The 24,854-nt window shown below is 39.2% G+C and overlaps 1 protein-coding gene across 1 annotated transcript in view; it reads left to right on the top strand.

Moving 5' to 3' along the window:
- ERC2 (ELKS/RAB6-interacting/CAST family member 2) overlaps nt 1-24,854 on the top strand; it is a 669,672-nt gene that overhangs the window by 187,894 nt on the left and 456,924 nt on the right. The window lies entirely within an intron of this gene.

Below are 24,854 nucleotides of genomic sequence, written 5' to 3'. Positions count from 1 at the left end.
TAGTGTTTTTTTTCTGTATTTCATATAAGGAAGAATTTCTGAATAATTTTACATAACTCCTTAATCTTTCCAGATTCCTCGTTGGTTCAGTAATAGGGAAGAATTTGTCCTTCCTAGATTCTCTACATATGGAAGAGATCAGCCCAGTTTTGAATAAATCAGTGAATGTTTGCCAGCTCTGATCAAGACACTTGTGAGGCCCTAAAGGACTTGAGGACATATGTAGCATAGCTCTCTATGGCTTTGTGGAAAGATCACAGGCTTTAGCAACAGAAAGACCTGGGTTTGGGTTTTGCCTCTGCTTCTGTGCCAGCTCTGTGACCTTGAATCTCGTTAGAAGTGAATCTCTGACAACCTGTTAAAATGTATCATACTTTGCAGGTATTAATTCCCAGTATAAGACAGTTATATAATCATGAAAAGCTGAATGCTAAAACAAATAAATTCTCAGTATTAAGTAGCTCTGCATTAAATGGATAGATCAGTTCTCAATAAAATTTTGACATTTAAAAAAGATTTAGTTTATTTATTTTTAGAAAGAGGGGAAGGTAATGAGAAAGAGAGGGAGAGAAACATGTGTTGAGAGAAACATTGATATGTTGCCTCTCCTACACCTTCAACCAAGGACCTGCCTGCAACCCAAGCATGTGCCCTGACCAGGAATCAAACCTGCAACCTTTTGGTCCATAGGTGCATGCTCAATCCAATGAGTCATACCAGCTAGGCCCAACATTTTAAAATATAGTATTTAATATATTCAAACCCAAAATCAATTTATAATCATTTAAAAATCTTAGCATTAATTGGATAATCTATTTTTATTGCATGTGATCAGTTTTAGCAATTAAACCAATATTTTCCTGAGTTAAGTGTACAAATTAAAATATTTGAAGAGCTTCATTTTAATTTTTAAAATGTGGTAATGTTCTACCGGTTCTTAAAAACACTGTTAATTGTAGATGTATCCACATGGCTATTTTGGAACTATATTTTAGGCTAAAAAATTTCTTAGAAAACTGGTATAAGATTACAAGGAAGTTATGACTATGTCTCTTTTATTGATGAAAAAATTGAGATTCTGAAAGATTAAATAATCCTCTGGGTTGGTCCTGTGGTTAGAAAGAGATAAAACTGTAATGTGTCCACTGCTGTGAGAAGCAGCGAGCTACTGAGGTGCCTTAGATAGCAATACTGGTGATATTAATAATAGCCATTAGAATGATAGTAATAGGTTATATATAGTCTATGCTGGCAGTGTATCAATTACTACATATTATTTAATCTTAACTAACAACCCATCCGCATGTTATAGATGAGAAAACTATGACTTTATACAAATTAGGTAACTTCCTCAAGATTGTAGAGTTTATAAGAATCAAGTCTGGCTTTGAACCCAAGTCTGACAGATGAGAAAATATGTGTAGCACCAGATAGTCACTCAGCCAGCAGAGAGCCACCGTAGCTGTGACCCAAGAGATCTGCTTCAACTGTATTAGCTTTCATGAGGGAAAGTGCTGTGCCCCACATTGAGAAAGCATTTTTCTGCACTAAACCAGCTCTCCAGAACTGTAATTGAAAATTAGTATCAGCTACTATAAATATTTGCATAAAATAGCATAATTGCATAGTTGGACAAATGGGTCTTAGCTGGATGCTCTTGCCATTAAATCATCAAGAATATTCACATTTTTATTTCCTCAATATGGAATGCATTAAAACAACAGTGATTTTTACAAGCATTTATCTTTATGTACTTTCTGCACATTTTCTTTATCTCTGCTTTTGCCTCTCCTTAAAGCTGATGCCTCCCAGGCACTGTAATTCATAAAGCGTGTGGTGGGACCTGACTCTGCCCCAGTTCTCTGCCTGCCTGTGTCTTGGGTCCAGCAGCAGAACAACAGTCTGGGAAATGTCTGAGCCCCAGCCCCAGCCCCGGCCCCTGAGGAGTTAGGGCTAGAGATCAAGAGGGGAAATTTCTTGGGAAAAGGAGAGTGCAGCCTTGGCCTGCCTTTCTGAAGCCTTATCTGCTAGACTTCATGGATATTTTGACCAAAATGTCTTCCTTAGCTTCTCAGGCAGCCCTTTTCAAATTGGGCAGTATCTCTATTTGCTGGCTGAAACTACAAAATTAATACCTCATAATGCTGGGAACTAAAGATTTCTTAGCAATGTGACATATATCTCCATTTTGGAGTCATGGAGGAGTGTTTGCAATTAAGTTTGTGATTTTGAAAACCAAAAAATTGAACTTGAAATAAATTTGTGGTCTCTGGTCTGTAATATGACCTGCCAGAGTAGAAAGAGTTTTTTTTTAAAAGCAGCTAGTCCTCTAAAATATTCCAGAACTTCAGTCATGTACAACAAGAGGTATAGCATTCAGAAAAACTAAAACGACACTGACCCTGGCCTACTTCTCTCTCAGAGGGCAATTCATGTTTGCTTTCTATTCTGTTAATCTTCCCATTTTTAAATTTTCTCCATGATGTGTATATTGCAAATAGTACATGTCTGGCACTTACATGGATGCATTTACCTCTTAAATTTCACATGAATGATGTTTTTCATCAGCCATTAAAAGAGTTTGCTTTTCAAAGTGCATATTGCTCCAGTGTGGTCCCCATGTGCATCTGTCTGTAAACCCTTGCACTTGATCCTGATGGTTCAGCAGGGAGCTTCTGCCCTGGAATGCAGGCTTCTGTGGGGAAGTTTGATACAAGGTGGGGGTGGGGCCTTGAGCAAGCCCTGGAGAATTGGTCCAAATCAAGCTGGTCTTTATTCGATTACCAGTGCTAGATATTGCCTAGGCTACATAATTGAAAAGCAAATTAAAAAACATTAGAGACAGTGAAATATGTGGTTTTTCTGTATCGTTGCCCATCACAATCTCTGAGTTTTGTTTAAGAGTTTCAGAATTCATCTTTTGGTCCCAGCCTTTGGGGAAAGAGAGAGGTTAACAGAGTCTGTCAAACAGGGTCTGCTGCCAGTTGGTTTCTGGCATCTGACTCATGGAGAGGAATCAGTCAGGTGACCTCTCATGTAATTATCTTAAATATGTTAGGGGGGTTGTCTGTGTTTGTCTAAAGGACAGGGAATGCCCAGATCAAGTCCTCGATCACATCCCTCTCTACTGTGGAGAGGAGGGGGGCTCCCTTGGGTTCTACTTCTAAGGCATAACATCAGAATAGAAAACAAGGTAGCACTTCATTAACTGGATTGGGACTAATGCCACCAGACATCTGGACATTGAGAAATCATTTTAGATGCCTAAAAGTGCCTTATCTAAGGTTGAGAAACACACTGTTATTTTTTCTCCTGGATTTTTAAAATAATGTGCTGACATAATTTGTTTAATGCCTTTCAGAACTCTTTTCACAAAATGTAAAGTTAAGCTTCATTTAAAAAAATCGTGATGGTATGTTCTAGAAGTCTCATGGTGTGTGGAAGAAACTCGATACCACTTTTATTTGTTTTGATATAAACCCGTCTTGCTAAGTAAATTTCATTCATGTTTATTAATATATTTGAAGGAATTTTAAAAAGTGGCTAATGGTTTTACACCATCTGTAGCCACCTTTGGGAAGGAAAGTCATGAATACCATGGATCCTTTGGGAATTTGATAAAAATTAGGAGCCCTTGAAAAAAGGCAAGTCAATCTTAAATGTTTGCTTGCTGTTTCAGTTCAGGATTCCCTAAAGCTTGGCTGTGAATCTCAGCGTGATCCAGAAGGATTTGAAACAGCAGCTGGGGCCAGCGTCACCAGAGGCCCCACAATAACCATGGCCTGACCCAAATCTTATTTTTGATCAGTTGCGCATTCATAATGACAAAACACTCTGGAGGCGGATTTCAGTTACAAGGAAAATTCTTTCACCATGTGTTTAATCTTCAATTTTCTCTTTGATTTTTATCACTATACTAAACGCTGTTTTCATTTGAAATGTTCATGTTTAAGCTTTCTCCTGAGGGTTTGTTTTGTTTTTCCTTCCCATGTGAAAAGCTTAAAGCTACTTCTGAATAGTATAGCATGGTAGAGTCCCACTGAGTAGATGGCTGGTAAAATATTTGTTTATCCACTTTGTTTGTTGCAAATCGCCTTTTTATAGGTTAACAAAATGAGTGTCCACTGTGTGCTCCCGAGGTAGCCTGAAGAGAATCACAATTTTTTGCTTTTAGTTTTTGCTTGGCATTAGAGACTTTATTGCTTTGACTGACTAGAAGGGCATGTTAAATATTTTTATACAAATAAGTTATCAAGCATCTGGATATTTTCAGTGATGAAGCATGAGTCTCATTTTCACAACCAAAAAAAAAAAAATTACTTTCAGCTTTGGAAGTTACTCTGTCCTTTTTCGTGAGGCTGCTGGGCAGGCGGCCCCTTCCCGGAAGCCCTCCGCGCGGGGTCTTTGATCATGGCTAGGTACAGTGCTCTGTGAGCATCCAAAATGGAAATCTTTGAACAGAAAGCCAGATTGCTCAACTCCTTCAGGTTTTCAGGGATGAAGGAAAAATACCTCAAGGGATATAACCATCCAACTTACTGGTTCGAATAAAATCCGGTATCAGTGCTTACCGCCAGCTCTAATACCTCAGTAATTTTTATTTCATTTTATTAAATAATAAAGTTTTATATGAGCACAGATAGGAGCTTTATAAATACTCCTGTAGGAAAGGGCAAATTCTGCCACCGAGTTTCCAGAGCACCCCTCTGGTTCACATCAGTGTTTGTTGTGATTATGCATATGAGAGCAGATGCCTGTGTGTAAAGTATTACATTTAATATAGCAGCTTATGGTGTGTGCTGGGACTTTTTGGGGTAATATCAGATAAAAGCCCTTCATTTGGTTATAAAACCTGCTAATATTACATCTGTTGGCTGTATGTTTAAAACTAATGCGTTTCCTTCCTTTTATTCTCTTTCGCTCTTCCTTTTTCTTTCTGCTTATCCTCCACATTGCTGCTTTCACCCTCGCTCCACTCAGCTTGACTTTCAGGTTAGTATTTTCAGTTTTTCTTCTAACCGCCTTTCTCTCCTAAGCTCAGTTTATTGCTTGCACTTGTTCAGCAAACACATTTCTGAAATGACTTTCCTCTGGCCACCACTTTTTTTAAAATTTCATCCCATGCCTAGAAAAGGTTTATTTTATGAGAAGGCTATATAAGTGGGAAAAGGCAAAAAGAAGATGAAAATAAATCACTGCTGGATTATTTGATATGTTCTATTCCTGGATTATAAAAATCAATAAGAGAAATCATCAAGGAAACTTCCTATTGCAAAATTGACTGCATGATGATAAAATATGGAGCAGTGGAAAAAAACAAAATGCAAGATACTAAATTTAACCCAGGAGAACAAAAGACTTGCCTGGGATACAGCAACTTAAAAGCTAAATTTAATAGTGCAAACCATTCAGACTTTTCGCTTAATAAATCACTGTTGTTTGAAAGATTTATAATACTTTTTTGAAAGTCACTTTTGAAAATTATCAGTGTGTTAGTAACATATTGTACACACATGTTATTTCCTGTCATTGTTTTGGTTTTTAACTTTTTAACTTTATTTTTATTAGCTATAAGACATACTTTAATTACCTAGGGCATAGCATATGGACCGAAATGTAAAACTAGATTCAGTATGGACTGTGTGCACCCCAATGTTAAGAAGCAAAATAGACATTTTGTTTGGAAACACATCCCAAGTTCAATTCATCTAAGATGAGGATTAAACTCAATAACCAGTTTTCCTTTAAGTGAAGCAAGTCTTCCCTTTTTGATAATAAATAGGAATATCTAGTGATTTCTTTATTATTGAATCAATGAGTTTACTAAAAGATGCTCATTGTATTATTTGGGCTGCCTAGACTTAAAAAAAAAAGAGAGACTCATATTAAGTTGGTGGCCAACGTAGTTGCTCTTTTGAGAGGCATGCTATATTATTTTCTTTTCTTTACTCAGGTCTGCACCTCTCTGTCCTGTCCACTGCTCAGCACCTAAACCACTAGACCAGTGCATTACACCAGCAGCAAACAATTTCCAGATGCTGCCTCCAGCCCACACACCAATATGTCCCACCACCGGCTCCCAACCCCTGTGGCTCATAGTCCTGGAAAATGAAACCCCTTCTCTGCCCTTCCCACCTATCACATGGGGTGTGCCATAGGAACTGCCTTGAACTTCATCACACTGAAGGAAGCTGGTTCTCCATAGTCCCCCAAACAGACTTGCAAATAGAGACTAAAAACACAGCCCTGGAGAACTGCTCCTGCCAGAAATCTAATGACTGTGAAATCACTTTCTGTTGCCTCTGTGTGTAGAAAAAGTAGATCACCGTGTGGGTGGGGGTGGAAGGGCTTGACCACATGGCATCCAAACCTTCCCTTTAAGTTTTAGATCTGCTCATTTAATGAAGCTTTAAGTTTTTCTCCTTGCCTGCCTTTTTTGTTTTCTTACTCCTTTGCCTTCCCTTTGCTATTCCTAGCCTGCACCTGTTGATATTGCAGTCCTTGAGACCAGGGGCCCCTTTCCCTCTAATGTATCAGGCTTCCTGCCTAGACTTTCGGAATTTGTCTGCAGGCCTTTTATTGTATGTGTAGGTGTGTGTGTGTGTGTGTGTTTCTCTAGGAACTGTCCTATGCAGCATTTAGCTTTTTCCTGTTTCACAGTAAATTGACACAAACTCTGACTCTCAGAAGATAGGATGCCAGGGTAGTGCTGGGAGCAGTTGTGGGTTAGAGGGGATTCTTTGGACAAGGAGCCAGACATGCTGATTTGGTCTGGTAAAATATTCAAGCCAAGCCTCATTGGGTGATTGTATGTAGTGGTCAAACCAAGATTCAGATAACTGTAATACCATTTAACTTCCTGCCTCAAGTGAACATGATGGAGAGAATGTACAATCCTTATAAACAGTCTCTAGTTATAGTTTCAGTGTAGAAGGAATTGGGCAGCCCTGCTCTCCTGGAAACAAAAAGGTTTGTAGAGTCCTGGAAGCTTTCTTGAGCTTTGACAAGTTTCCAGAGCTAACTATGCTTTTTCTCCAACCACTTCCAGGTTTACCAGTTAAAATGAAATGAAATGTAACAATTGGTTGAATATAGAGTCTATAGCCCAAGTACTTTCTTTATATGACTCACAACTAAGACGCATATATTTGTGTGTCCATACATGCAGATATATGTTTGTAGATACATATGTGTATATATATATATATTTTTTAAAGATTTTATTTATTTATCTTTACAGGGGAAGGGAAGGAGAGAAGGAGAGAGATATCAATGTATGGTTACCTCTCGTGAGTCCCCTGCTGGGAACTGGCCTGCAACCCAGGCATGTGCCCTGACTGGGAATTGAACCGCGATACTCTGGTTCACAGGCCCACGCTCAATCCACTGAGCTACACCAGCCAGGGCCATATGTGTATATATTGATCATATATTAAAAGATGATGCCTGGTATTTCTTACCATAGAAGTTTGTAGTCTTCCTGGTACCTCCCTGTTGCCTAATCTGAACTTTGAAAACTTCCCTAGCTCTTGGGTCTGTTCCATGTGCAGTGGATTCCATGGGAAATTCTCTCCTCTACTTTTTAAAAATGGCCTCATTTCCTTTTCAAATTTTATGTAGACTCTCTAGCTTAAATTTTGGTGAGCAGATATGAAGAATTGTGTTTGGTAAAATGTGAATGTCATAGTGGAAACATGTTTAGGTTCTCTCTGTAGAAAACTCTACTTCTGTCAAGAATCTCTTTACACGCAAACTGGTGGGAAAGCAGAGAAGCTGAACAGGACTCAGCACTGTACTCAGGGGGAGGGTTTATGTGAAGTGTGCTTGTTTCTAGGAACTATTTGCAAGAGTAGTGTGTGACTTATGACAAATGAAGTTATCTAGATAAATGCATGCAGCACTTGACTTAAAAAAAAAAAAAGGGATCCTTTGGGAATCAGTTCAAAATCCTGTCAGAGAATCAACCAAGTAGAACCAGAAGGCTCAGGACTCTCCAAGACTCTCTTATCCTCCAGTTTGCTTTGGATTCTGGGTCAGCTTCTTCTTCATGCCTCAGTGTTCCCTCTTGGAGAGGAAGGAGCCATTGTTGGCACGGATTTCTTGGGATCCTTGCTGCATGTATCCAAAGGAGGGAATTTGGTGACAGACAAGCCGGCTGGCACCTGGCAGCAGGCGTGAGCTCATTGTTACAGAGTTACTTCAAACACTTCTACCAAAATAAACTCTTTGTGATGTTTCCCCAAAGCTGAGCACTGTGCTCTCAATCCCTCATTCTAGCAAAAGATGATGTCACTCCTCCCAGAACTCAGAGGCCTGTTGCCCAAAGAAGTAATGAAAACCATCTTGCCCAGAACATCCACTGCTATCCTGCAGTTCGCTCTTTGTAGAATCTGTTCTTGGCTTCATTTCCTCCAAACACATAGTGAGTACCTACTGTGTGCGAGGCTAAACATATATGCTGGTGAAAAACTGGTGAAACTGTTTAAGAAATCCTGCATATTACATTCTTTTTTTAATATTCACGATGCACGCTCATGCTACCATTAATAGAAATAGCAGAAATAGCAGCAGCAGTAATTACAATGCAGATTAAGTGTAAGCACTGAATTAATCGCTTATGGTAGCACTTACTTCTCATAACCATTGTATGACATTGGAATGTCATTTCTTTCACATTAAAGAAGAGGAAACTGAAGTTCATAGAAAATAAATATTTTGCTCAAGTTGATACAGGTTTCAGTGAAGGATTTGGTGATTTCCTCCCCAAAGTCAGTCCTTTCTGATGTACAGATGGAATCTCTTGCCTCTTTGGCTCCAGGTGCATAGTAAAAACTCCGGGAAGGCCTACAGTTGGGAAACCTGTGCATTTGTGTTCAGTCCTCCATTTCCCAGACATGGTGTTCACAGAATATGTTCCATGAAGCACTTTGAGGACATACCATGAGATCCCTGCCTGCCTCCACCCCGCCTCCCAGCCCGAGCTGGTTCCTTGTACAGAGATGCTGCCCCTCCAGGGCCAGCCGGGTAGAACTCCCAACACCATGCCTTCTCTGAAACTCCCAAGCAGAAGCAATTTCTCCCCTCCTTGATATCCTCAGTGCTCTATTTGATCCCCTTTTCCCCCCTCTGTGTCATACCCTACCTCAAATTAAGGTAGTTAATTAGTGCACCATGTCTCCTAGTAGAAAGTAGGCCCCGTGAGTTTGGATGGGCTTCTAGCTTGGTGCAGAGACTTCACATTGGAGGTGGCAGTCAGACCTCTGAATGTTGTTGAGTAAATGACGATTGGAGACAGGTACTTCTATTAGTTCATCTCAGCCTTTACTAGATCCCTGCAAGAAAAGTAAAAACACAAATAAAGGAGTGGAGAAAAGATCTCCTTCTGCAGTTTGTATTTTCTCCCTCTCTCTTTCCTCCTTCCTTCCTTCCTTTCTCCCTCCCTGCTTCCCTTCTAACTTTTCTCCCTCCCTCCTGTGCTCCCTCCTTCCTTCCTTTCCTTTCTCTCTCCCTTCCACCCTTTTCTTTCTTTTCTCAACTATGCACTGATATTCTCCGTGCAAGTTTCAGTGCGGGGTGTTGGGAATAGAGCGGTAAAAAAGACATGACCCCTCCCCTCACTGAATTCAAAGACTAACACTTCCTATAAGGAAGGATTTGGCCACTAAGAAAATAGTTTTTCCCATTTATACTAATAACTGGAAAAACTGGGTTTCAGGTGTTTTTTAAAACTCCTTTTCCTGTTGGGGTTGAGGGGGTTATCCATAGGTCAGACAATCATTTCCCTCTTTAAAGCTTTCTTATACTAATGCTGACATTTCTGGTGAAGTGTCAGAAAATTTTATGCCCAAGCAGAACTGGTAGAAAGCCAGAAATCAGTTGATTTTGCTTTGGGTGCAAATATTTTATTGGGGATGGAAAAATGTTGTTTTCCCTGATTTACAGCTCCTGCAAACATAAAGTGTGTTCTATATTTAGAAATGGTTTTTAGCTTTGAGGTGTAGCCAGGGGTTGGTTCTTACACCTTTCCGACCTGGCCTTGGTGGGACTCGCCACGGCTGACGTTTTGCTGAGGTAGCTCCAGTTTGTAGAACTGGGGCTTTATGCTTTGTATTATTTTTACTTTTTAGTGTTGCTCTGGCACTCTATCTGTACCTTCTAGGATGGAGAGCAGGATGGAAGGAACACACTTGTGTTGCAGCTGAAGTGCTTTGTGGTGCGGTATGTTTCTGAGGTTCCTTAGAGATGAGGAAAACCACTCTCAAAGTGCAAATCTGATCAAACAAGGATGAGAGTGAGAACAACACAGCACAGTCAAGAGATAGTTAGAGGTTGGCCTAATACAGCTTGGCTCCAGAATGAAAGATACCAAGTGGGTACAATTAACCATTCATCTGTAGTTTTTCAAAACCATTTTCTCCCTATCCCTCCGCTACCCCTGGCTTTTGGTTGGTAGTACCATATGGATGAATATCAGCAAATAGTAAATCTCTCAAGATATGTTAGCCTTTTCTGTAAATGTTGAGAAGGGGGAGGAATTTGAAAAAATAGTTTCTCAGAATTATTATAAATCACTTTCTAGAAAAATAATATCTTATTTCCTTTATATGACTTTTCTTATGAAATGTGAATTCTATCACTTCATTACCCACAATACCAGATCAAGTTGTAGGGAAACCTATCCAGCTAGTGTCTGGGGCTTTCCTCCATGTTGGGTAAAGGTGGGTGGAGTTTTCACACTGCATAACGTAGCATTTTTGCAAAGCCTACATTTTGGGGACCAACTTAAAAATGAGTGGGTACTGTGTGTGTCTCTAAAGAGAATACTGTGTTGTTGGTATATCTGGCAAAGGCTTTGGATATTTTCTTTGTAAAAAGTTCTGATGATTTGAATTTACTCTAAATTCAATGAATACTATATAGGTGAAAAACAGAATAGAATTGGAAAGGAGAACATTTTGCTTTGGGCGTGACTATTTCACTGGGGATGCAAAATGTTGTTTTTTCTAAATGATCGCTGCAAAAATAAAGGTGGGTTGTGCAGAATTACTTTTGTAGAAAACCTTTAATTCTAGAACTGTAGAGTAAGATGGGGAATGAAAACAAATTTGCCATTGAAGAACCTTTTGTTGCTCCTTTTTGTGAGTCCAAGAGCAGTGAGACTAATGTTTTAACTCCGCTTGCCCATCAACCTTCTCTTTTCAGTTTGTTTTCTAACTGGTGACATTGCTAACACAAGCATTCTTCTTATTGATGCACAAAGAACTGAGTGCACAATAACTTATGCTTTACCATAATTTTTTTCAATGAAAGTTGAAAAGTATGTGATTCGCAGTGTGTTGAATAAATAAACTATTTCTTGTGAGACCCCACACATAGTTGTAAAGACATAACAGTGAACATAAGCGACTCTTAAGATATTTTAATGTAGGCCAGGGCAGAACTTCATATAGGGAATTGCTTTGCAGAATTTTTCTTTATGCTCTGGAAAAAATATCTTTAGAAAGTTTTGAGAACATAACCATTACCTGCCTCAGAGGGGAACATGAAGTAACGGAATAGTGTCTCACTGGCCTTCGGTGTTGATCAGCTGGAATATTCCCATGGCTGGACAGATCTTGATGTGATGTGTGAGTTGACGTGTAAGAGAGTGGTTTTAAATTTAACTTCAGAGCCTCTGTTATTTAATCATATGTCAGTTTGATGGTTCCAAGGACAGCATGATATGTTGCTCACAGATAATTCCTGTGGAGAGAATGAGTTGGTTATAATAATGAATAGCCGGGAATCTTCTGATAACCTGTGATGAGTGGGCCTTGGTGAGAAACACTCACTGGGCAATTGGCACCTAGGTGTCCTATCACTTAGGAGAGTGTGGGTGCTCTTCTGCCACCTAACATGCAAAGCAGGGGCTTTCTAAGTATTCCTGAGCAGATAAAGAAGCACTGCTCTTGGATTTTGCATGTGTCATCTATCCTAGGCCTGTTACTACTTTACATTAGTATGTTGCTTGTAATTCAGGTTATACAAACAGCAATCTATTGTCAGAATATTACATATGGAACATTAAATCAGCTCCATCCTAAAAAACAGTATCGTCATAGCTATGGCATGTTGGACACCTGCCCATGTGTCTTTAAGCCTGTCCCTAGGTTTGTAAATTGGAGACAATTATGTTATCACTCCTTCCTCACGAGCTTGTGACCAGGATGCACGTTCAGTATGGAGCATAGTCTGGCACATAGTAGGTGGTCATTAAGTGGTGAGGGTGGTGGTTGTCATGGTTATGGCTGATGACGGTTTTCAGGCCAAGAATAACAGGTGAGCATAGGGAGTTCATGCGAAAGAGAAGTGAGAGACGATCCTCTCAAGGCAGCTTTCTTGGCCTTCCTAGTTGTAGAAAACTCAGTTGCTAGAGTAAAGTTGACTTTAGACTTCTTCTCCCTTAAACCATGGAGAGATTTTGAGGGTAAGATTGAAAACAACATTTACTTCCGAATGCTTTTTTCTGAGGAATATTAATAAGTGAACCCAGAAAATTCATTGTATTCATATTGAAAAGTAGTCTTCATATATGTGCGTTTCAATAATATAGGCAATTTAATATATGGTGCCTTATATAAAGATGTATTTTAGATTTTTTTTGAAATAATCAGCCGGGATTCAGCCACAGCCCTTTTGTATCTATGCATAAAGGACATGAAATTGAGTTTAGAGGATAGACCAAGTACCCAAGTGTATTCCTTCATCCATTAATTTCCTTTATTCATTAATTTCTTTACTTTCACCACATAGTAATTGTATGTCTACTCTGTAGCAGGCACTGTGATATAACTAGAGCTTCCAAAGTGATTGAAACAAAACAGTAGGCTTTATAGTATGATGTTTATGCAAGTGTATAATGTAGCACACACTGTTCTGCACCTTGGTTTTATTTTTAAATAAAATATCTTTGAGATCTTACCATATCCATACATAAAAGCTTGCCATTCTTTTTACCCTTGCATATTGTTCCATTTTATAAACCCCTGAAGGACTTTTAGTTTGCTTCGTGTCTTTTCCTCTCATATTCACTTCTATACTTAATAACTTTGAATGTGCACATGATTATATCTGTGGGATAAATTTCTAGATATGGAGCTGTTAGGACAATATATTTCTAGTTTCACTAGATTTTGCTAGTTACCTTCTACAGAGACTAAACCATTTGCCACTCATTTATTAGTCTAACCATTTATTAGCCTTATTAGCAGTATGTAAAAGTCTTTTTCCTAATGAACTCTGTCAATTCAGTATGGTTTTCAAGCTGTTTTATCTTTGTCAGTGTGAAGGGTGTGCAACGGAATCTAAGTGTAGTTTTCACTTGCTTTTATTACAAGTGAAGATGAGTATCTTTAAGTATGTGTATAATTTATCATATTTTTGTTGGTGCTTTTCTGATTCATTTGTAGAGGTTCTCTCTCTCTATTAGAAATATTATGTATTAGTCTTTGCTTTTAATTTGAAATATTTCTCCTGCCAGTTTGTATTTTTTAAAATTTTGCTAATGGTGGGTTTTGTTACACAGAGATTTTTAAGCATTATTTTTGTATAGTCAGTCATATTCAGTCTTTTATGTCTTCTCAATTTTGTGTCATAGTTAGAAACCTCTTTTACACTACAAGAGTATAAGAACAATTGTCCTGGGATTTTTTTTGTTTTGGTCTTTTTATGGTTTCATTTTATGCATTTAGTCTTTGAACCATCTGGAACTTATCTGTAAGGTATGAAGTATGGATATAACTTTATTTTTTTCTAGGTCAAGTGAAGTTTAAATGTCACTTCCTTCATTTGCCTTTCTCTGGAGCTAGCCCAGCACAGACTAGGTTTGTCTGTTGCAAATTCATGTAATTTCCCACTAGAACGTGAAGCACCATCTTAATTCTTGTTTAACATCTGTCTTTCAGTCTAGAGTGGGCCTTCCATCTGGAAAAGACTTGTCCTATCTGCCCAGTGCTTATAAAATAGTAGACACTTAATATTTATATAATGAATTAATGATGTGGTTCCTAAAGAACTGAGGTGGTAGAAATTATGAGTAACTTAAAGGTATGGAAGAAGGATGCAGAGAGGAGTGTGAGTCATTGAGGCTTATATAGAGGGGAACCAAGTCAATAGGGTGGAGGTGGTGGAAGATTAGCGAGCTCTTGCTAGATGGGACAATAGAACAGCCCTGTGTCTAGAGTCACCTTATTTCCCTGGGTAGCTTTCCCATCCTGAGACCCAGCCGGAATATCATTTTTGTTGGGTTCAATAAGACCTACCCACACAGTTGAGATTCCTGCCTAGCTGTTACTGAATGGAGGAAGAGGTGTGAAAAATGTGGGGGGAGTTAAAAACAGAGAGGTTTTGTACAGCTGTGTTTTAGATGTTTTGGGATAGCTAGGTGTGCCTGTGTAATAGGCAGGTTGGAATGAAAACCTGGGACTGGACAAAGAGGCATTACCTATGGCGTAGTGTGACAAACTAGATGAATGTCAGGGGCATTCAGAGGAGGGAGGGGTCAGGGAAGTTGCTATGAATGTGATGGTATTTCCACTGGACCAGAAAAGTGGAAAATATTTTTTATCAGGTGTAAAACTAGGTGGGGAGTATGAGCAAAGGCAACAGAGGTGGGAAGGTACAGGGCATGCTCAGAAGAGGGAGTAGGGTTCTGTAGCTTAAGCTCTGGAGTTGGGGGAGGAGTGAGCAATAGGGGTTTGCCAGGACAGGGAAGCTCTAGCTAAAGATTGGGAACTTTTTGAGCCTGAGAAGATCACAGTCAGGAGTATCCTCTAGAAGGATTCACTGTGTAGCATTACTGTGCAGGAGGAATTGGCAGTAGCACAAGCTGGAAGGAACAATGGTGCTGAGATAAGGTGGTGTCATTAGAGGTGATGGGGAGGGAACATTGTTAAGAGACCCAAGGATAATTAACAAGCACACAGACAAAACAAAAAGCAGCAGCCTATAGAGTTTCCAAAAAAAACTAATGGACCATGTTTTAGCAAGAGCCAGCAAGATAAAACACACACACACAAACAATACCTAGCTATTATTATAATAGCAGAAACAAAATAGAGGTGTGGTAGCAGATATTTTGCTCAGCTCTATAGCTGTTACTATTGCTGTTATAGCAGCAGAAATAAGACAAGGCTTAGTTGAGTACTGATTTGGTACTATGCATGAACTATACATTCCTCAAGATTTATCTAAGATTTTATTTAGAGTAACTCCAAGTAGTTTCTATGATCACTCCCATTTGTGAGAGGGGACAGCAAGGCTCAGAGAAGTTAAGTAACTTGCCCACTGTCACACAGCCATAACTAATGGAGTCAGGATTCAAACAGCTGCTCTGACTCCAGAACCTAGAATCAACCACTGCATCCTATTGCACAGTGAGAATTGTTGTGCTAGGATACATTGATTTGGCCCAAGAACTCTTGGTACAATAGAGACCACTCTTTCGTGTGCTTCATTTGAGGTGCGAAGCTACAATATTTCTATAATACAGAGGATTCCAAGTGTTGATGAAAACCTCTTATAATGGAAGTTGAGAAGCTGTTTGTGTTGGCAGTTCCAGCAGCCTCTTTTGAGCGGCTGGTCTGAGTCTTCGCCGTCTCTTGAGTAGGAATGAGGATTTTCTCTTTTCAAAGAGATTTTGAGTGACCCGTGAGTGGGCCTCTGTGGCCTCATCAACTCTGGATGGGCTTCAAGGAACATCGACAGCAGGGACGGGGGAAGACCTCAAGCCATCCATCCTCCTGCCTGCCTGACACAGTTCCTGATGGAGGATTCTGGGGAAGTAGCCAGGAGAAAAGATGTATTTCCAGGAGGGTTTTCTGTTTCCTTCAGGAATCATTCTTGGGATTGCTCTTCATGGCCCCACACAGTGTGATCAGAGAATTCCAGCAGTATAAAATTTGAAAAGAAAGAAGGTCTGTTGTGATATATGATGATTTTTCTTTTGAAAAAAAAAATCAGCCCAAAATAAAATGACTCTGACAGAGAGATGGTCTTCTCTGCTGCATAATATCTGCATCTGCTTTGATGTTGTCTGAGGCAAATGGGAGGATTGGCAGCATGTAACAAAGGCGGAGAATTCAAATCCATGTGCTTGTGCCCTGTCCAGGTAGTCATCTATACTGTGGAATCATTTCTTCCTCATCATTGTGTGAAGTCACAGGGTAGGTATCATGCCACCAAAATGTAGGGCCTTCCTCCCACAAGCTTAAAAAAACTACCTTTGAACTCTAAACTTTTAAGCTTTAAGGGGTTTATCTGTATGCCTGATGGGGGGAACCATGTTGGCATCTCAGTGCTCCCAGATGCTGCACAGAGTCGGGGACTTGACGTCAGTGTGTTTGGTTTACCTTTTCATCTCCCATAGATATTTTACTTTGGTCTGGTCTGCTAAAATTAAGATGTTTTGGATAGAGTGAGAAACATAGCTTTCTTGAATTTTTCTACATTTCACATGTTATTTGTAATTTTTAAAATCATACCATCAACTAGGATTCATAAAATTTAAGCACATTACAAGACCTGTTAAAAGATGCTATAATTTTAATATAATTTTGGGGAAAAGTAAATCTAAGTGCCCTTTTTTGAAAACTTTGCTGCTTATTCATTAAGTGCTTTCCATGGGCCAGTTTCTGTGCAAAACATTGATGTGCAATGTTTTTTTCTAACTCTCACAACAAACACGAATGGAAGATAGTATTAATTTGCAGTATGCAAATGAGTAAACTGTGGCTTAGTGAAGTTATTAGTAACCTGCTCAAGGTCACTGTGGATTTGAACCCAGATTAACTCAAGAGCAAGGGACATGTGGATACAAGTACATGTGGCTACTTTTTTGCATGCCACAATAACAACAATTAAATTTGTTTTTTATTCTGAGGGCAAGGAGGGGCAGGACTATGTTTTAGAAAGATGTATTCCTTGTATTTCCAATACAATGAAAATTGGGCTCATATCTTTTCCTTCGCCTATCTTCCCACTACTCCATATACTTGGCATTTAGTCTAGGAAGTGGTGCACATCCACCTGGGCTTCTAAGATAGAAATCTCCAAGTGGCCCTTGGCTCATCCCTCACAGTGTCTAATCCACCATATTTTATTTTTATTATTCCCTTTCCCCCATTCTAGTTGCTGTTGTCACAGATTGGCCATTTGGTCTGTTGCAGTAGCCCCCAGAGAGTCACAGTCTGCCTCATCCTCTACTCCAGATAAACACAGTGAAGCAATATACCCTGTGCCTAAAAGCTCTTGTTGCCTCCTCCTTGTACATTGGGCTAAATAACAAACTTGGTGTCTGGCTTATGAAGTTCTTCACATTCTGGCTCCAGGTGGCTTTTAAGTCTTATTTTAAAAATCAACATACACAAAAAAACTCCTATACCTTCTCATTTTCTACCCATGTTTGTGTTACTGACTTTTTCTCATTCCCTGCACTTGCTAGACATTTCCATCTTCTACCTTTGAACAAACTCTTCCCATTGATCAAATTCCCCTTTCCTTCTCTTTTTGTTCAAAACTCCTACTCATCCTTGAAGTTTCAATTCACATGTCACTCTCTAATTCCTCTCAAAGGACAGTAGTTCCAACTTATGTTCAGACAGTACTTGGTTAATATTGTTGTAATTAACATTTTGTGATGTTGAGGCTACTTGTTTCTCCCTTCCACTAAACTATGAACTATCTAGTAATAAAGATAATTTCCTCTTTATCTTTGTGTCTTTAGTTCCTGGCACATGATTAAAGCTCCATACATATTTGTCAGGTGAATAGATAGAGGAAGGGATGGAAGAACAGATAGGGTGGCAGCAGAGAAATCAAATAGATGCTGGTGTCAAAGAACTCAAATAGATTTCAGTGTCAAAGAAAACAGAGGCCCGAGTCAAGATGGCAGCAGTAAAAATAGAAAGGAAGTAACTGTATTGGTAGATTTTATAAATTAAAGTGGCAGGTCGTGGTGATCCATTGCATGTATGGAAGTGTTAGAGACTTCTGTCAAGAAGTAGGTGTAGGTTGATACCCTTTCCTTTTTCCCACAATCAAAAGAAGGACAATAACAAACTAAAAACAAATAATAACTGGAACTGCCAGAAAATCAAACTGTATGTAAGTCAGACAATCAAAGAGTTAAAGAGGAAACATTCATCCAGACAGGTGGGAGTGGCAGAGATGGGCAGCCGGGGAGGAGAGGCCATGTGGCAAGGGGGAAGCTGGTGGACTGGGTGGTCCCACATTTGTATGTGGATAAACCCAGAGGAACAACTGGGGAGTGAGATAGGCCCAGAGTTCTAACACAGGAAAAGGAAGTCTCAAACTCTCTGGCTGTAAAATTCTGTGAGGGTTGTGGCAGGAGAGACTCCCAGCCTCACAGAAGAGTTTGTTGGAGAGACCCACAGGGTCCTAGAACATTCACAAACCCGCCCACCTGGGAATCAGCACCCGAAAGGCCTAATTTGCTTGTGGGTAGTGAAGGAAGTGACTGAAAGCCAGCCAAGAGCCAAGGAAGCAGCACTGTTCCCTCTCAGACTCCTCCCCAACATACAGTGCCACAACACAGCTATGGGGGTTCCCCCACCCTGGTAAATGCCTAAGGCTCCACCCCTTACAATCTAACAGGTGTGCTAAGACAGAGTAATATGAACCAAGTGAAAGAATAAATCAAAACTCCAAAAATAGAACTAAGCAGTGGAGAAATAGCCAACCTATCAGATGCAGAATTAAAAACACTGATAATCAGGATGCTTACAAAAATGGTTGAGTATGGTTGCAAAATAGAGTAAAAAGTGAAGGCTATGCAAAGTGAAATAAAGGAAAAATATAGAGGGAATATAGAAGGAACCAACAGTAAAGAGAAGGGAACCAGGACTCAAACCAACAGTATGGAGCAGAAGGAAGAAATAAACATTCAACCAGAACAAAATGAAGAAACAAGAATTCAAAAAAATAAGGAGAGGCTTAGGAACCTCCAGGACAACTTTAAATGTCCCAACATCCAAATCATAAGGGTGCCAGAGGAGAAGAGGAAGAGCAAGAAATTGAAAACTTGTTTGAACAAATAATGAAGGAGAACTTCCCTAATCTGGCAAGGGAAATAGAATTCCAGGAAGTCCAGGAAGCCCAGGCAGTCCCAAAGTAATTGGACTCAAGGAGAAACACACTAACATACATCATAACTACCTTTTCCAAGATTAAAATGAAGGAGAGAATCCTAGAAGCAGCAAGAGATAAGGGGACAGTTACCTATACAGGAGTTCCCATGGGGCTATCAGCTGATTTCTCCAAAGAAACCTTGCAGGCAAGAAGGGGCTGGAAAGAAGTATGCAAAATAGTGAAAGGCAAGGACCTACAGCCAAGATTGCTCTATCCAGCAAAGCTATCATTTAGAATGAAAGGGCAGATGAAGTGCTTCCCAGATAAAGTCAAGTTAGAGGAGTTCATTATCACTTATTATATGAAATGTTAAAGGTATTTATCTAAGTAAAAAAAGATAAAAAATATGAACAGTAAAATGACAACAAACTCACAACTATCAACAACTGAACCCCCCCCCCACACACACACAAAATAAAAACAAAAACAAACTAAGCAAACAACCAGAACAGGAACAGACTCAAATAAAGATCACATGGGGAGTTATCAGCAGGGAGGGGGAGGAGGGAGAGGGGAGGAAATGCACAGGGAATAAGAAGCATAAATGGCAGGTACAAAATAGACCGGGGAAGGTTAAGAGTAGTGTAGGAAATGGAGAAGCCATAGAACTTATGTATATGACCCATGGATGTGATCTAACAGCGGGGAGGGGAGTTACAGGGTAGGGGGAGTAAAGGGAAGAGAAAAATGGGACAACTATAATAGCAGAATCAATAAAATACACTTTAAGAAAAGAAGTATTAGGATTAGGAAGAAGGAAGACTTACTCCCTGACTCTCAATTTTAGATGCATTTGTTAGAGAAGAAACTCCAATGAGGTAGGGTGATCTTTGGCCCTGGAGAGGGGACAGTTGAGAATTTAGTTTTGAACATACTGAGTTATATGTGGAATATTCAGGCAGAGTTGTTCAATAGACAATTTGAAGATTTAGGAGTTTACAGAGCCTTGCTCCTCCAGAGAGTGGGCTTCCAGGTTGCTGCCTGGCATTCCCTCTTCAAGCTTCACATCTCCCGCAAGCCCCTTTATCTACACCTGGGCTATGTGTTCCTGACATGGAAAGATGTCCAAGACATATTATAAAATGTATAGCATTTTCCATTGTTTTTAAATTTAATTTTTATTATATTTTTTCAATGCCATTTAGTCCTCTTCTACCCCTGTGCCCTCACTAATCACCACCCTTTTGTTCATGTCCATGAGTCCTTCTTCATTTTTGCTCAATCCCTCCACCCCCTACCTCCCTGCAAGTAGCTATCATCTGTTCTGCGTCTATGAGTCTGTCCCCATTTTCCTTGTTGGTTCAGTTTGTTCATTAGATTCCACATACGAGTGAAGTCGTATGGTATTTATCTTTCTCTGACTTGCTTATTTCACTTAGCATAATGTTGTCTGGGTTCATCCATACTGTTGCAAAGGGTAAATTGCCTTCTTTTTTATGGCCAAGTAGTATTCCATTGCGTAAATGTCCCATAGTTGTTTTATCCACTCATCTACTGATGGACACTTGGGCTGCTTCCACATCTTGGCAATTGTAAATAGTGCTGCAATGAACACAGTGGTGCTTATGTTCTTTTGAATTAGTGTTTTGGGTTTCTTCAGATATATTCCCAGGAGTGGGATTGCTGGTGACTCTATGTTTAACTTCTTGAGGAATCGTCAAATTTATTTACACTGTGAGTGTGCTATTTTACATTCCCACTAGCACAATATAATTGTTTCAACTTCTTTATAGTCTCACTAACATTTGTTACTGTTTTCCCCTTTGATCGTGGTCATCCTTTGAGCTGTGTCTCCTTGGGATTTCACTTTGCATTTCCTTGATGACTAGTGATGGTGAACATCTTTTCATGTGATTTTTGACTGTCTATATATCTTCTTTAGAGAAATTTCTATTTAGATCCTTTGCCACTTTTTATTATTTGTTTTTTATTGTTGAGTTGGAAGAGTTATATTCATGTATTCTGGATACTAGACATGTTAGATACATGATTTCTTATGTCCTCTTTTGTATTAGTAATTTTCCACTTGTATTTGTTGCATTCTGTTTAAAAAATTCTGTCCAATACATAATAATGACCACTTTTTAAGTATGTTGAAAGGCTGATAGCTTTAAGAAATTATGCTCTCAAGGAGAATAAATGCATTTGTAGTATTACATTTATAATTAAATACATTGCTTACAAATAAATGACCAGTTGACAGTTTTACATTGGCGCTGCTTTTTTGAGGGTGCTGTGAAGTAGGATTAGGAACAGTTTACCAAATATTAAGAAGTTTTACAAAATGTATCCTTCACACACTCCTATGAACACATATGTAGTCACTTGTATTAAACAGAAGCTTACCCTTTTTTTGTGTTGCCTTAGCTACCTTTGAAATGGACTTTACCTCAAATATTCCCTTAGCTTTTGTCTGTTGATATGACTGAGCTTCCAAATCTGAGCCACTTCCAGCCAAATAATTTGCCCACTTAAATTCAGTGTATGGGCCTCATTTTATAGTATCATAAAATGAAATTTAAAAAGCCTCTCCAGAGATCTGTGATTACCATTTTTCTTTAGTTGTTAGCCAAACTAATAAATATTGTTAGCAGTTCTGTCATCATATGTCATATAAAACTAGACCTAGTGATCACATCTAAGTGAGGACCCCAGCACCATGGCCTTCTGTACAGCTTGAGAGGAAGATGTGATACACCTGATCATAACAGCCTTGGGTTTTCAGAGACAAGATTTAACACATACCCATGAGACACACACCCTTGATGAAGGGGCCAGTGAAGAGGTTTGGCGTGCTGAGGAGAGGCCGGCTGGTGCTCAGGGAAGTGCAGCTAAAACTGCCCTGTGGTGCTGTGTATTCCTTATTCTCATGAGGAGACACTTGGCTGTGATTGGAGACAGTCACATGGACCTCTCCCACTGAATATCTATTTCTAATTCCTGACCAGTGGCTTTCCAATCTTCTAGCTTTTCTGGCTCCCCAGCACACTTCCTTGGATCCTTCAGCACATGGTCTCTCTTTCCAAAGGTCTCCATTAAAGCCTGGGTCCTTCTCAAATTCTTGACAGATAGTAATTCATAAAGGAAAAATGAATTAACTCCATTTTAGTATAGCTGTAGGGCAAGAGAGTTGTTTGGAAGTGATTGCTGCAGGCTGTTAAGACAGCTACTTAGCTTTCAGGGCTGGCAGGGGAAGGATGAAAAGTAATGAGTTAACCTGCTAAGAATTTGGCCATTTTAATCATTCGAGTCTGGGTATACTTTGTCTCCATTTATACTGAGTGGGGAAACAGTTATCTTGATAAGCAGGGATTTATCTCACCCCACCTCTCAGTGGCTGCCTGGATTCAGAGTAGAATAGACTCCTTTATGTAGCAAGGGGAATGGGCATGCTTTGTATGAGCAAGAAAAAGAAAAAAACACTGGTATTTTTTTCAAAGTCTTATCAGCACAGAGCATTACTGAGAAATCCAATAGGGTAGTGATGACATTCAATTTTATTTGTACCGGGAATGCACAGATGGCTGGAGTTAGCAGCTGTTCATTTTTAGCACATACCTCTCATTAATGTTAGTGGGAATTACACAGACCTATCAAAGGGGGGAAATAGAGGAGAGTCTGTAGTATCAAATAAACGTGCATCATTTTTGTGCAAAGGTCACATACTTTGAATAATTTCTTTCTGTAATTGTAACTTCCCATAGTTTATTCTTCTTGCTGAATTTGTATGTTGTCATGGTATTTTTAATGGCTTGAAGAAAAGCATTTCAGCAGACTGCCCTGGTCTGAGACTTATAATTAGTCATTGCAGCTTGTGGGATCGTTCGTGAATAGCTCAATCGAGATGTGTTTTTACATAAAAGTTCCCCTTGATTAATTGCCCAGGAAATGTTTCCAGTTCATAGAAATTTGTAAATCTGTATCATAAAATATTCCATTCCCAACAAGTCAGTCAGTGAGAAATTTCTGATTTTTTTAACCATCATGTGTTCACTGGTTGCTAGGACTTTTTCTGTAATCAATTTCCACCAAACAGCAATATAGAAAGTAAATGGCAACAGCTTGGGAAGTGACAGTTCCTCATTATTTCACATCTACATTTACGATGTAAACAAATAGCTTAGTTTACTAGAAGAAGCAAATTAAAAGTAATTCCTTAAATTACTTAAATTAATTTCCTTTAATTCCTTTTAAAAAAGGAAAAGATCAAATGGAAAGAAAATTACTTAAAAATACAAGCAATGTTGGATTTGAATTCACTATGGAATAAAAATTTAGTGTTAATTTAACAGATTATTTTTTAATAGAATGTTGCTTTATTTTTTCATGGGCTGGGCTTTGGATGTGTTAAATTTATAGGGGTTTCATATTCCTTCAGTTGGGAAAGGGGAAAATCTTTCTTGTTTCTGATGTCTTCTTTGGATGAAGAACTCTGGATTTTACAAGGTATAACAAGAAAGAATTTGAGGTTTACACCAGCAAATGGGTTTAATAATAAGAAGAATCATGGAATAGGGTGAAAAATATGAGGTTGAGACACCATTAACAGAGCAGAAGACCCAGTTTTTTTGCAAATGAGTATCTTTTTTTCCTGCTCTATATTTAAAGATGAAATATTTTCCATATTCACCTAATTTATATTGGTGGTGTTTTTCTCATAGAAGCAAAACATTAACATGACTTATTACCGACTGGTATAGAAAAACCAGTCTATACAATGCGACTTTAAGTTATTTCTCATTTCTAAATTATGCTACAGCTACATTTAAGAGAGTCATTTATCATTATTTTGTAGGAATTTTGTAAAACTTCAGTTATTCTCCAACATCAGCTCTTCACTGTGTACATGGTTTCCTTGGATGCTGTATGAGAACTGTTAGAGAAGGCTTCCTCTTGTCTGTTTGTCTGTCTTCACAGAGTCTCCTGTGGTGTCTGTTTTATACAATGGATAGAGTGTTTGCCTAAAGGAGAGATGCCCTCAGAGGCACTGCTCAGGTGTATCTTTGTGCAGGAGAGGAAGGGAAGGAAGGTAGGGGGGAAGGAGAAAGGGGAAGAGAGAGAGAGAGATGTTAGTATATATGAGTTCTCTCCATAAGGTATCCAGCCATGTAGTATGGAAATTAGAGACATTTATTGAAGAAGATACAAGACTCAAGAAACATCGTACACAGGACAATGACACCTCAGTCCCCTTCAAAGTAGGCCCTTTGGGACCTCAAACAGTTCTCCCAATCACCATCAGCTGCCTTGTCGTATTTTTCTGAATCACATTGGTGGTCTGAAATCTCTCCTATTTCAAAGGTGATTTTAGATTTAGAAAAAGACAGAAGTCACAGGGTGCCAAATCTGGGTTGTAGTGGGCTGAGTCACCTGATTTGATGTTTCACCAAAAAACTACACAAGACGTGATGAATGAATGGGCGTGTTGTCGTGATGAAACTGCCAATCAGCAGTTACCTATAGCTGTGGCCTTCTGAATTATTCACATAGTTTCCATGGAGAAATGTTCAAGCTTAACACAATTTGTGCACATTTGTTGCTCTACTTGCTCAGTCATTTTGAATGTGAGAGCTACACAGTACACATGCTCACTCAGTGGTGTCTACTGCCCCCACTGACTAGTATAGTAAAGTTGTCTTTCTTCTCACATGCACATTGCTGTCCACTCT

This window comes from Sturnira hondurensis, unplaced genomic scaffold, assembly GCF_014824575.4.
Source record: "Sturnira hondurensis isolate 20B ecotype Veracruz unplaced genomic scaffold, ASM1482457v3 Scaffold0002840, whole genome shotgun sequence".
Lineage (NCBI taxonomy): Eukaryota > Metazoa > Chordata > Mammalia > Chiroptera > Phyllostomidae > Sturnira > Sturnira hondurensis.
Note: the sequence above shows the minus strand (reverse complement) of the source record. Positions and strands in the feature narration are given on the sequence as shown.